Consider the following 13,223-nt stretch of genomic DNA (forward strand, 5'->3'; position numbering starts at 1 on the left):
TCAGGGTGCCCCCCCGTTCCAACGTGCCCATCTGCACCCTTTCTGGGGCACAAGTTTTGGCTGTAGACTGTCAGGGAGAGGACGGCTGGCACTCCGGGGCTGGTTTCCCAGATATAACTGTCCCTGAGGCCACCCAGGGGAAACGATCAACAGATCTGTGTGAGTCCAGTTCTGGCCCCTCCTGGCTGGGTGGGATTTCATCTCTTTACCTGTTAAATGGGAGTCACCTCCTACACAGGAGGTACCCAGCACGGATCGCGCCATGTGCCTTGTATACCTGCGTGTGTACAGCTGTGTTGTAACCATGGGCCCATTAGAGCCAGTTCGAAAAGGCCCCATCCCTTATCAACAGAATGATTAAGAATTGTCTTTCAGAAAATTTGCAAAGTCACGCAGCCAGAGCGTGCGCAGAGGAAGAAATCGTGAACTGAAATGATGGCGGAACCACAGGGTGTCCTCCCCACGGAACCAAAGGACCAGGACAGGACCGGGACTTAAAAGTCAGGTTCATATCGGCAGCGAGGGGCCCGCCATCCAGGAAGATCTGTGTTCAGAGTCCTTCCCCACCTTGCCATAAGTGTTTAGAACCCCATCCTAAACGTTCAGAGCCTCACCAGACATGCTTGGAGCTCACCAATCACAACCAGGCCTGCCAGCCTTTCCGTGTGCCAGCCTGTTCTCCCTACCCTCTTACATTTTGCCCCAAATCCTGAATCAGGGAGGCAGATCTGAGCAGGTATGCCCCTGTCTTCTAGCAGATGGATCTCGCAAAAGAAAGCTACATTTCTTCTCCCAAAAGCTGATGCCATAATAACTGGCTTTTCTTATGTGCATTGGGAAGGAGAAAGCTATCTGTGCGGTAACTATGTGTCGCTTAACGACCGGATCACGTTCCGAGAAACATTGTCAGGTGATTTCATCATTGTGCAAACATAGAGTGCACTTACACAAACCGAGATGGTATAGCCCACTACACACCTAGGCTCTGTGGTACTGATATGGGACCACCGTTGTGTATGTCGTCTGACCTTGATGCAAACGTTGTTATGTGGCACATGAGCATACATGACAGAAGGTGGGCCCTACCTGCTCTCTAATGCTGAAATCTGGCCTGGAGTGTAAAGTGCAGCAAAAGAGGATGGAATGTAAGGATGGACAGACTGGCTTTGAGTCCCAGCCTTGCACTTCCACGCTGTGTGACCTCAGGCAAACCACTTAACGTCTCTGAATCTCAGTTTCCACATCTGTACAATGGGGCAGAAAATCCCACTTGTCAGGGGCACTGAGATGCCAGATTCCTGCTCTAGATGAGGTGCTGTCATAACCACCTTGACTCACCCTTTCCCCACCCATCAGGCTAGGCAGGGGCTCCTTTGTCCCCCTTCAGTGTTAGGGACTGATCTCTGCTGATCCCTTCTTCATTTTGTTCATGCTCAGATTTGCTCAACTTGGACTGTTTGTGGCTCTGACTACACATTTTTGGTTCTTATCATGGGAAACCCATTTTAAACTCCATCCTTACTGCCTAACTGCTTGGGTTCAAATCCTAGCTCAGCTCCTTACTGGCTGTGTGACCTTAGGCAAATTGCTTAACCTCTCTGTACAAACTCCTGAGTTCCCTACCGGTGAAATAGGAAAAATAATAGTACTTGGTGGGGCTCTCGCGAGCAGTAAATGAATTAGTACTTCGGAAGTCCTTAGAGCATGCCTTGCACACAACGAAACCTGTGTGTTTGCCACGCTGGGTGGGGGAACAGCATCCCTGCATCTGCCCTCGCCCAGGTGAGGGGTGTGGTCATCTGCTTTATCCACATGGCCTCCAGCCCCCCATCCATGAATGCTCACGAGCGCTCCTCTCCCCACCTCCATCTTTTCCAGGCAATTCCTAGCTTTGACAGGGTGACGGAAGCCTCCACCTGGCTGCTGGGGTCCTGTGGTGCAAGGACCCTGGAAATGCCTTTTCTCATTTAAGCAACGTAAAGGCAGAGCGATGTCTTTACCCACAGATGCTTGCTTTAGAGAAATTACAGCAATAAACCAGAACCAGCTGATAATCGTAACTGAATTAACAGTTACTTCCTCCCAGGGAAGCTGGAGTTTCGGGGAATAAATCAGGAAAACAGCCGTGGGATGGGGACCATGCTCGCTGGAAGGCGTGGACGAGATCCTTCACTGGCTAATGGGATGGGTCCCTGGTGTTTGCTATTTGGGTAACTTCTCCACGTAATTCTGGATACTTTGCTTTTCTCCTCTGTGCCTCAATATCTATCATCCATAAAATGGGAGTAACAAAAGTGACACCGTCATTACTTTCTACTCCAGCTAAATGGCAAAACAGTTACTGTTTATGGAGCTTGTACCATATTCCTGGCTCTTTGTCTAAATCATTGGATTTAATCTTTCTAGAGGTCCCATGGGAGTAGCTACTACTATTCCCAACTTCCTGGACGAGCAGCTGGAGGTCAGAGAGGTGAAGCCACCAGCCTGTTGGCCCACTGCTAGCCAGGGGATCTGGGATGTGCACCCGGGTGTGCCTGATGCCGGAGCACTTTGTCCCGCCATGTGTGTGACAGCAGCTGCCAGCTGAATTTGTGTGCCAGAAGCCGCTGCGGACAGCCAGGCTGGGACTCTGGGACCCATGGCCCACCTCTCACTCAGGGGAATCCAGTGTGGCCCCCACCACTGCAGGGGGCCCTCCGAACTGGCTTTCGGCTGCCCAGATCTGTCCTGCCTCCCACGGGTCAAGAGCACAGTTTTGATCTCAGCATTTTGCTCAGGCAGAGGGGTGGGGAGGTTGTGGGGGAGGGTGTTTGGGGGCTGGGGGAGCAGGAGAGGGGAGAGAAGGGCAGGGGAGCAGAGAGAGTCTGCTCTCCCATTCCCCATAGGACATTTGTTAAGGCTGTGATGAAAAAAACATGCATGAAGCATCCGGCTGAAGCACTTGGTTCAACCTCAAGTGGGCTTCAGCATCATCCCAGGGCTGTTTACACACGGAGCACTGGTCCGGGGGTGTGGTGGGTAAAGGTTAACAACAGGCTCTGTGAAAACAATAAGGCTGTCTGGTTTGTAGTGTTTGCCAACTTCTGTGATATAAACACCCGCCATTGCTGATTTCACAAAGCCATCGAACTTGGAGCTGGGAAGAAACACACCATCGTGCTTCCACCACACAGATCCGACGGAGGTCAATAACCTCAAGAGCACAGGTAAAGGAAGACAGTCAGGGAATGATACCTTCTGAGTACTCATTACCTTTGTTTTTAATATAATTTATTTAATTGTAGGTTTGTATGATTTAATTTCTCATAATGGAAGTGTTTAATAACTGGCTGGCCAGCATAGCACTGGACTCACCCCTGATTCTATTGGTCTGGAGAAAGTAGGAGAATTTGCAATTCTGCCCGGTTTTCTGATGCTGCTGGCCCTGGGGAATACACTTTGAGAACCACTGGTCTAGGGGTACTTAGAGAAAGTGGACAAAGGCGAGTGCCTTTTCCATGAGCTTACTCAGCATCTCCGTTCCATCAAGTGTAAAGTGAGGATAATAATCGTATCTACATCACGACACTGATGTGAGCATTAAACGATTCTGTATCTGCCTACTGGCCTTGGAGAGCCGGGTCTTGGCTGAGCTGCCGTGCCTTGGATGCACACAGGTCAGAAGGACGAGGAGTACTCGCCTCCAGCCCCTCAGACAGTGTCCTAGACTAGGGAGTCTGGGATTTCCTGGGGAAGCCCAAAGTGAGTGTTAGCACTCTAGAGGGAGCCGGCTGGCCTCCTGGCTGCGGTGCCTGGGGAGGGACCAGGCACACCATTTGCACCTAGAACTGCAGAGATGGGCACCTGTGTGCAGAGAGTGTGCCAACCCCAGGCACCCAACAGGTTCTTACAAAGGTTGGTCCCCTCCCTCCTCCCTGTAGGTCTGAGCTCATGTGCATTTGCTCTGTTTTGCTGTTTACTCAGGCTGCACATCTAAGTTTGTCCTGAGAGGCTGCAGCTGACTTAATTGATCGCTAGCTCCACACCAGTGCTGTCCATTGGTGGGTAAGGGACGTGCCATTCTGTCTGCATGTAGCATGGACTCCATTCCTGGGCCTGCTGCCGTCTCACCATAGCTCCCTGCCTGACCATTGTGAATGTGCCAGCCAGTGGGGGTCCAAGGGCAGCAGGTAGAGCCCCCAGCCCCAAGCTCCAGAAACTCCTTTGCTCAGAGAGCAAACCTCTGGGAGATGAGTAAGGCATGCCCAGCTCTCTCTTGGGAGAGAGTATATTTCTTATATTAGTGTCAAATTAGGAGGTTTATTCAAAAAGGATAATTTCTAAAGCATATTAAAAATGCAGGCTCTAGAAATGCTGCAGGCAGAGTGGAAGCAGCCTCGTGGTGAGCCTTGCTCCGTCTGGCTTGTCTAAGTCCAGCAACGGGGAACCAAGGATGCAGTGCAACCCTCAGAGGCTGGGGAAGATGCTCAGAATCCAGAGAGCTCCTGAGGTCAGATTCTGTATGCATTAGTTACCTATGGCTACATAATGAATTACCCCCAAATTTAGCGGCTTAAGACAACAATAAACATTCCTTCTCTTACAGGGTTTCTGTAGGTCAGGAATTCTGGAGTAGCTTAGTGAGGTGTTTCTATCTTGGGGTCTTTTAGGAAGTGACAGTTAAAACGTTGAGGGGGCTACAGATATCCAACAGCTTGAGTGAGGCCACAGGATATGCTCCCTCAATGGCCTCCTAGATGGCTCCCTCAATGGAGGATGGAAAAAAAGACCCAAACCAAACTTCTAGAGATGAAAAGTACAATGTGTGAATGAAAAATACAGTGGACAGTATTAACAGCAGGTTTGACACTGCAGATGAAAAGATTAGAGAGCTTGAAAACATAGTGAGAGAAATGACTCAAAATGAAGCACACAGAGAAAAGAGAATTAAAAAAAAATGAATGGAGCATCAGTGAGATGTGGGGCAACTTCAAGTAGCCTAATATATGTTGGAGTCCCTGTAAAAGGTAAGAGGGACTGAAAAATACTTGGAGAAGTAATGGCTGAAAGTTTTCCAAATTTATGAACATAAATAAACCCACAGAACCAAGAAGCCTAATGAGCCCCAAGCACCAAGAAACATGAAGAAACGTACATGAAGCCATATCAGAATCAAATGACTCAAACCCAATTATGGAAAGAAACCCTTAAAAGTAGCCCAGGGAAAATGATACACCATATATAGAGGAGCAAAGGTGAGGATGACAGCAGATTTCTTGTTAGAAACAATGCTAGGGAGAAGATGGTGGAGCAGCATCTCTAAAGTATAGGAAGAAAAATCTGTCAACCCAGTATTCTGAATCCAGTGAAAATATTCCTCAAGAATGAGGGCTAAGGAGAGTCCTTTCAAGATATATAAAAGCTAACATAATGCGTCAGCAGCAGACACACACTACAAGAACCGTTAAAGATAATCAGGCAGAAGGCAAATGATATTAGATTGAAATAAGGATTTACCCAAAGGAATGATGATTACTCAAAGTTGTAACTTATGAACAAATAGATAAGATTTTAAATTACTAAGTGTCTTTCAAAAATAATTGACTAAGTGAAAAGAATAGTAGTATAGTGTGCGGCTTATGCCATTGACATGTGTATCAATGATAGCACAAAGGATAGGAGGGGACAAATGGAAGTATACTGTTGTAACTTTCTTACACCACACACGAGATGACATGATCTCTTTTGAAGGTAGACCATGAAAACTTAAAGCTGTATACTAAAACCCCAAAGCAACCCCTAAAATCATGAAATAAAATGTTAAAGCTGATAAGCCAGCAAAGAAGATAAAATGGAATAAAAAAATTTTGATTAATACAAAAGAAGGCAGAAAAAGAGAGGAAAAAAGATAAGACAAATAGGAAACAAATAGCAAGATGATATAAACTTATCCATATTAACAATTACATTAAATGAAAATGATCTAAATATCCCCAATTAAAAGGCAGAGATTGCCATTCTGAATGAAAAAACTAAAGCTGAAGTGGTTATATTAATATCAGAAAAAAGAGATTTTAGGCCAAAGAATATCACCAGTGATACAGAAGACCATTTCATAACAATAAAGGGTCAATTAATTAAAAGAACACAGTGTTCTTAAAAGTTTATGCACCTAACAACAGAGCTCCAAAATACGTGAGTCAAAAACTGATAGAACTTCAAGGAGAGATAGAAGATAAACAATTACAGTAAGAAAAATTTCAATATCTCTTCATCAATAACTGATAGAACAAGAAGATAAAAAAATCAGCAAGGATACAGATGACCTGAAAAAGTACTATCAACTGACTTGACCTACTGCTCCCCCGGCAACCGCAGAATATACACTCTCTCCAAATGTGCCCGAAACCTTTACTAAGAGGGCCAGAAACAAGGCTCAATAAATGGAAAAGAATTCAGATACAACATTCGTTCTCTGACCACAATGGAATTAAGTTGGAAATCAAGAACAAAGGTTTCCGGAAAATCCCCAAATATTTGGAAACCAATCAACACCCTTGTAAATAATCCATAGATCAAAGAAGACATCAAAAAGAAAAAAGTAAAAAGTTCTTTGAACTGGATAAAAATGAAAACACAACATGTAAAATTATGTGAGATGCTTCTAAAGGAGTAGTGTGGGGGTAAATTATAGACGCAGTGCTGACATTAGAAAAGAAGAAAGCAGAGGACGTGAACTGACATTTTTCCAAAGAAGATATACAGATGGCCAATAGGCACATGAAAAGACATTCAACATCACTGATCATCAGGGAAATGCAAATCAAAACTATGCTAAGATATCACCTTACACCTGTTAGAATGGCTACAATCCTCAAGACAAAAAAGAACTAATGTTGGAGAAGATGTGGAAAAAAGGGAACCCTCATATACTGCTGGTGGGAAGGCAAACTGGTGCAGACACTATGGAAAACAGTATGGAGGTTCCTCAAAAAATTAAAAATAGAAATGCCACATGCCCCAGCTTCTTACTACTGGGTATTTATCCAAAGAACTTGAAATCAGCAATTCAAAGAGACTCATGCACCCCTATGTTCATTGCAGCATTATTCACAATAGCCAAGACGTGGAAGTAACCCAAGTGCCCATGAACTGATGAGTGGATAAAGAAGATGTGGTGTACATATATAATGGAATACTATTCGGCCATAAAAAAGACAAAATCATCCCATTTGCAACAACATGGATGGAACTTGAGGGTATTATATTAAGCAAAATAAGCCAGACAGAGAAAGACAAACACTGTATCATTTCACTCATATATGGAAGATAAACAAATACACAGAGAGAACTGTTTAGTAGTTACCAGGGGGTGGGGGTTGGGGGATGGGCATAAGGGGTGAAAGGGAGCACTTATATGGTGACTGACAAATAATAATATACAATGGAAACTTCACAATGTTATAAACTATATGACCTCATAAAAACAAAAAAGAAAACAAGAGGGGCCAGCCTGGTGGCAGAGCAGTTAAATGCGCACATTCTGCTTCTTGGTGGCCCGGGGTTCACCAGTTTGGATCCCATGTGTGGACACAGCACTGCTTGGCAAGCCATGCTGTGGTAGGCGTCCCACATATAAAGTAGAGGAAGATGGGCACGGATGTTAGCTCAGGGCCAGTCTTCCTCAGCAAAAAGAGGAGGATTGGCAGCAGTTAGCTCAGGGCTAATCTTCCTCAAAAAAAAAAAAAAAAAAGAGAAAAGAAAACAAGAAAGGCCTCGAATCAGGGACCTCAGCTTCCACCTTAAGAAACTACACAAAGAAGAGCAAGTAAAACTCAAAGAAAAAGAAAGAAAAAATAAAGACCAGAGCAGCTATAAATACAATGGAAAATTAAAAAATAATAGAGAAAGATCAATGAAACCAAAAGCTGCTTCTTTGAGAAGATCAATAAAATTGATAAGCCTCTAGCCAGGCTAATGAGGGAAAAAAGAGAGATGATAAATTACCAATATCAGAAATGAGACAGATGACATCACTACTGAGTCTTCAGACATTAAAAGAATAAGAAGAACAACATTATGCTGGTAAATTTGGCAACTTAGATGAAATGGACGAAAAGACACAAATTCCTAAAGCTCACGTAAGAAGAAATAACTAAATAGCCCTACATCTAATAAAGAAACGGAATTTGTGGCTAAAAACCTTCCCACAAAGAAAACTCCAGGCTCAGATGGTTTCACTGTTAATTCTACCAAATATTCAAGGAAGAAATAATACCAATAATCCACAAACTCTTCTTTAAACTGAAAAAGAGGGCATACTTTCCAGTGCTTTTTATGAGACCAGCATTATCCGGATACAAAACCAGCCAGCCAAAGACACTACAAGAAAAAGACACTATAGACCAACATCTCTGAGGAACATAGATGCAAAAATTCTCAGCAAAATTTTAGCAAACTTGAATTCAACAATATATGAAAAGGAAAATACATAGTGACCAACTGGGGTTTACGGCAAGGTTAGTTTAACATTTGGAAATCATTCAATGTAATTTACCACATTAATAAACTAAAAAAGAGAAGAGATAAGCTTGTCTCAGTAGATGCAGAAAAAGCACTTGACAAAACTGAAGGTCCGCTCACGATAAAAAATCTCAGCAAAAGAGACGTAGAAGAGAACCTGCTACACTTGTAAGACTAAAAGCTAATATCATACTAAAAACTTTACCACTAAGACCAGGATCAAGACACTGATGTTTATTCTCTCCACTTCTATTAAACGTTGTACTGGAGTCCTAAATGCTGTAATAAGGCAAGAAAAAGAAATAAAAGTTATTCAGATTGGAAAGGAAGAAGTAAAAGTCTTTCCACAGATGACATAATTATCTATGTAGAAAATCTGGTGAAACCCTACAGAAAAAAAACAGCTACTAGAACTAATCAATGAGTTGGGTAAGGTTGCAGGGTACAAGATAAATGCACAAAACAAAGTCATATCTCTATGTACTAAGAATGAACAATCGGAAATGGAAAATCAAGACCATTGTTAATTGCATCAAAAGTAGGAAATACTTAGGGATAGCCATGACAAAAGATGCTCAAGATTTGTGTACTAAAAACTATAAATTATTGCTGGGAGAAATGAAAGTGATCTAAATAAACGGAGCAATATACTGTGTTCATTGGTCAGAAGACTCGCTATTGTTAAGGTGTCAAGTCTCCCCAAATTGGGATATAGAATCAATGCAACCCTGACCAAAACCCCAGCAGATGTTTTGTAGAAATTGACCAGCTGATTCTAAAATTCATATAGAAACGTAAAGGGCCTACAATGGCCAGATGACTTTGAAGCAGAATAACAAAGTTGGAGATCTAATACCACCAGGTTTCAAGACATATATATATCCATATATATGGATAATTGATTTTTGACAAAAGTACAATGGCAAGTCAATGGAGGAAGGATAGTATTTTCAGCAAATGGTGCTGGAACAACTCTATATTCATGTGCAAAAAAATGAACTTTGATCCGTGCCTCCCATCTGATACAAAAGTATACTCAAAATGAATCATATCTGAAGACTAAAACTTCTGGTAGAAAACCTTTCTGACTTTGGCTTAGGCTAAGATTTCTTAGATACAACATCAGAAGCACAATTCATAAAAGAACTAATTGCTAATTTGACTTATTTATGTTAAAAAACCCTATTCTCCTAAAGATAGAATTTAAGAGAATGAAAATACAAGCTACATACTGGGAGAAGATAACTGAAAATCACACATCTTGTAAAAGACTTGTACCCAAAGCACTCTCTAAATTTAATAATAAGGAAACAAACCAACTCAATTAAAAAAAATAGGCAAAAGATTTGAACAGATGCTTCACTAGAGAAGATATCGGGATGGCAAATAAGCTCATAGAAAGATCCTCCACACCATTAGTCATTGGGGAAGGGCAAATTAAAAGCACAATGTGATACCACTACACATCTATCAGAATAGATAAAATTTAAGAGACTGACCACACCGAGTGTTGGTGCGAGTGTGGAGGACCTAGGACTCTCGTACCTGCCGGTGGGAATGTAAAATGGTACAATGAATTCAGAAAACAGTCCAGCAGTTTCTTAAAAAGCTGAACATCGACCTAGGATATGATCCAGCCATTCCCCTCCTACATATTTACCCAAAGAAATGAAAGCATCTTTCCGTTCAGAGATTTACACGTGAATGTTCATAGCAGCTTTATTTTTAATATCCAAAAACTGGCCATCAACAGGTGAATGGATAAACAAACTGTAGTACAGCCATGCAATGGAATACTACTCAGCAATAAAAATGCACGGATGAATCTCTAAATAATTATACTGAGCGAAAGAAGCCAGAGTGTGCACTGTATTATTCCATTTATGCAAAATTCTAGAAAACGCATACCAAGCTGACCAGTGGTTACCCGGGGTCAGGAGTCAGAAGCGGCAGAAGGGAGCGGGGGAAGGAGAAATTACAAAAGGCTACAAGGAAACTCTTGGGAGTAACAGATAAGCTCGTTGTCTTGATTGTGGGGATGATTTCACAGGTGTATACAGATATTAAAATTTATCAAAGTGTCCATGTTAAACATGTACTGTTTATTGCACGACAATTATACCTCAATAAAGCTGTTAAGGAGAACTGACACATGATTCAGCTATTGGAAAAGTTTTAAGTTTGTATATGCACTAGTTTCCTAACAGATTACTGCAAATTTAGCGGCTTAAAACAATAGAAACTTATTTTCTTACAGTTCTCGAGGTCAGAAGTCTAAAGTGGGGCTTCCTGGGTTGGCAGGGCTGTGTTCCATCTGGCGCCTCAGGGAGAATGGGTTTCTCTGCTCTTTCCAGCTTCTGGAGGCTGCCTGCATTCTTTGGATCCTGGCCTCTTCCTCCATCCTCAGAGCCAGCAGGCTTGCATCCTGAAATTGCCTTCTGGCTCTGACCTCCTCTCCTGTCTCGCTTTTCCACTATAGAGCACCCTTGTGATTATATTGGGTCCTCCAGATAACCCAGAATAAGGACTTTTGCAGGGTAAGGTCAGCTGATTACCAGCCTTGGTCCCATCAGCAACCTTAATTCCTCCTTGACACAGGTCCCCAGGACACGGACATCTTTTGGGTCCTACCACAGTATATTCGGGGCAATTTGAGAATGTGAACCTACTTCTTCAAAGGTAAGTTTTGTGAATCTAAATACAGACCAAGTATTTTTGATGAAAACTTAGTGTCCAAATTGAGATATGCTGTAAGTGGATTCCAAAGACATCGTATAAAATAAAAATGTAAAATATTTCATTAATAATTTCATATTGATTACACATTGAAACGATAATGTTTGGCTACGTTGGGTTAAGTAAAATGTATTATTAAAAGACAAAAAGCCCAGTAGAAAAATGGGCAAAGTTTGTTAACAAGAAATTAATAGAAGAAAGAAAACAAATGGTCAGTAAACGTGTCACAAGATTCATAATTTAAAAGGAGTGCTAGATCTAATATTGGGGAGAGCATGAGAGCATTCTCACACATGTGATGGGATGGTAATGAGATAAAGCCTTTTTGAAAGCAATTTGCAGTGTCTAAAATAATTTGACAGGCTGGCCTCATGGCCGAGTGGTTAGGTTCGCGCGCTCTGCTTCCGTGGCCCAGGGTTTCGTGGGTTCGGATCCTGGGCACGGACATAGCACTGCTCGTCAGGCCACGCTGAGGCGGCGTCCCACATGCCACAACTATAAGGACCCACATCTAAAAGTATACAACTATGTACTGGGGGGCTTTGGAGAGAAAAAGGAAAAATAAAAAAATCTTTAAAATAATTTGAAAATGAAATCTCTTTTAATCTAGTGTTAAATTTTGAGAATTTGTTCCAAGGAAAGACAAATGCACAGAGACATATGTATAATAATGCTCACTGTAGCATTTTCTCTACCAGAAAAAATGGGAAACAACTTACTCATCCATCAATAGGAGAGCGGTTAAGTAATTTCTGGTACGGCCATATCAGAACGAGGTAAATACAGAAGACTGCTAAGCTGAATTGCTCAATTCAAAAAACGAGTGGAAGGAAAATAATTTAGTAGGATCCCATCCCAATTTCCGCTACTGCCCCTTCTCAAGAACCCACAAGTTACATGTAAAGATACAGAAATGACACAGATGCTTACACTCTGAGAGCAAGTGGTGGGAGTGGTGAGACACCTTTTATGTTTGGCCCTGTAATGTTTGCATCAAAATAGGAAAACTTAAGAACAAAAAAGAGCCACCAGATAATTCAGGGGGTGCGGCCCGCGCCTGAGCAATGGGCCACCCTTCCACCGTCACTCCCTGCCTGAATGCTCCCCCACTTCACAAGCCGAGGGCCAGGCCAGCCCGTCCAGCACTTGTGCAGCCTGGCAGGTCCATCTGTCATCCCCGGCAGAGGAGCGAGACTGTCCCTCTCTCCCCACGCTGAGAACATTTGGAGTGGCAGGGCTCTCCACCTGCCTAGGACTAAAATCTAGTGACAATTACTCTCCACGTCTTCCAGCCAGAGTCTGCACAAGCCCCGGCCCACCTGGAGGCCGCCAAAGCTTGTGTGGCAGAGAACGGTCCCTCTTGGGAACAGCTCGCAGGGCACCTGATGGTCCCAAGGCCTCAGCTCCGTCCACGGGAATGAATGAGAGCGACAACAGCAACGACGTCACAGATTTCTGTTCACCCGTCTCTGTTCAGATGTCTCATGCCCAGAACATACCCAAGTAGTGAAAAGATAAGCAACAATTACATTTTCAATCTGAGATGGTGTGGGACAGTCATGGAGACCGCAGAGGTGCTAGCTCCAGACAGATCTGGTTTCGTCCTGACACCACTGCCTTTTTTTGTTGTTGTTGAGGAAGATTAGCCCTGAGCTAACATCTGCTGCCAATCCCCCTCTTTTTGCTGAGGAAGACTGGCCCTGAGCGAACATCTGTGCCCATCTTCCTCTATTGTATATGTGGGACGCCTGCCACAGCATGGCTTGATAAGCAGTGCTAGGTCCATACCCAGGATTTGAACTGACGAACCCTGGGCCGCCAAAGTGGTGTGTGTGAACTTAACCTGTAAGGCACCAGGCCAGCACCTGACACCACTGCTTTTTGACAGTGAGCTTGGACAAGTTTGCCTCGCCCAGCTGCAGTTTCCCTCTCTGTTCAGTGGGTTCTCTGGGAAGCAAATGGGATGGAGTGAGCAGAGGACCTGG

At 43.3% G+C, this 13,223-nt stretch overlaps 1 protein-coding gene across 3 annotated transcripts in view; it reads right to left on the reverse strand.

Annotated features, from left to right (window-relative positions):
• Positions 1 to 13,223, reverse strand: part of ARHGAP22 (Rho GTPase activating protein 22) — a 191,029-nt gene that overhangs the window by 97,505 nt on the left and 80,301 nt on the right. The window lies entirely within an intron of this gene.

The sequence above is a fragment of the Equus quagga genome, chromosome 2 (genome assembly GCF_021613505.1).
Source record: "Equus quagga isolate Etosha38 chromosome 2, UCLA_HA_Equagga_1.0, whole genome shotgun sequence".
Classification (NCBI taxonomy): Eukaryota; Metazoa; Chordata; class Mammalia; order Perissodactyla; family Equidae; genus Equus; species Equus quagga.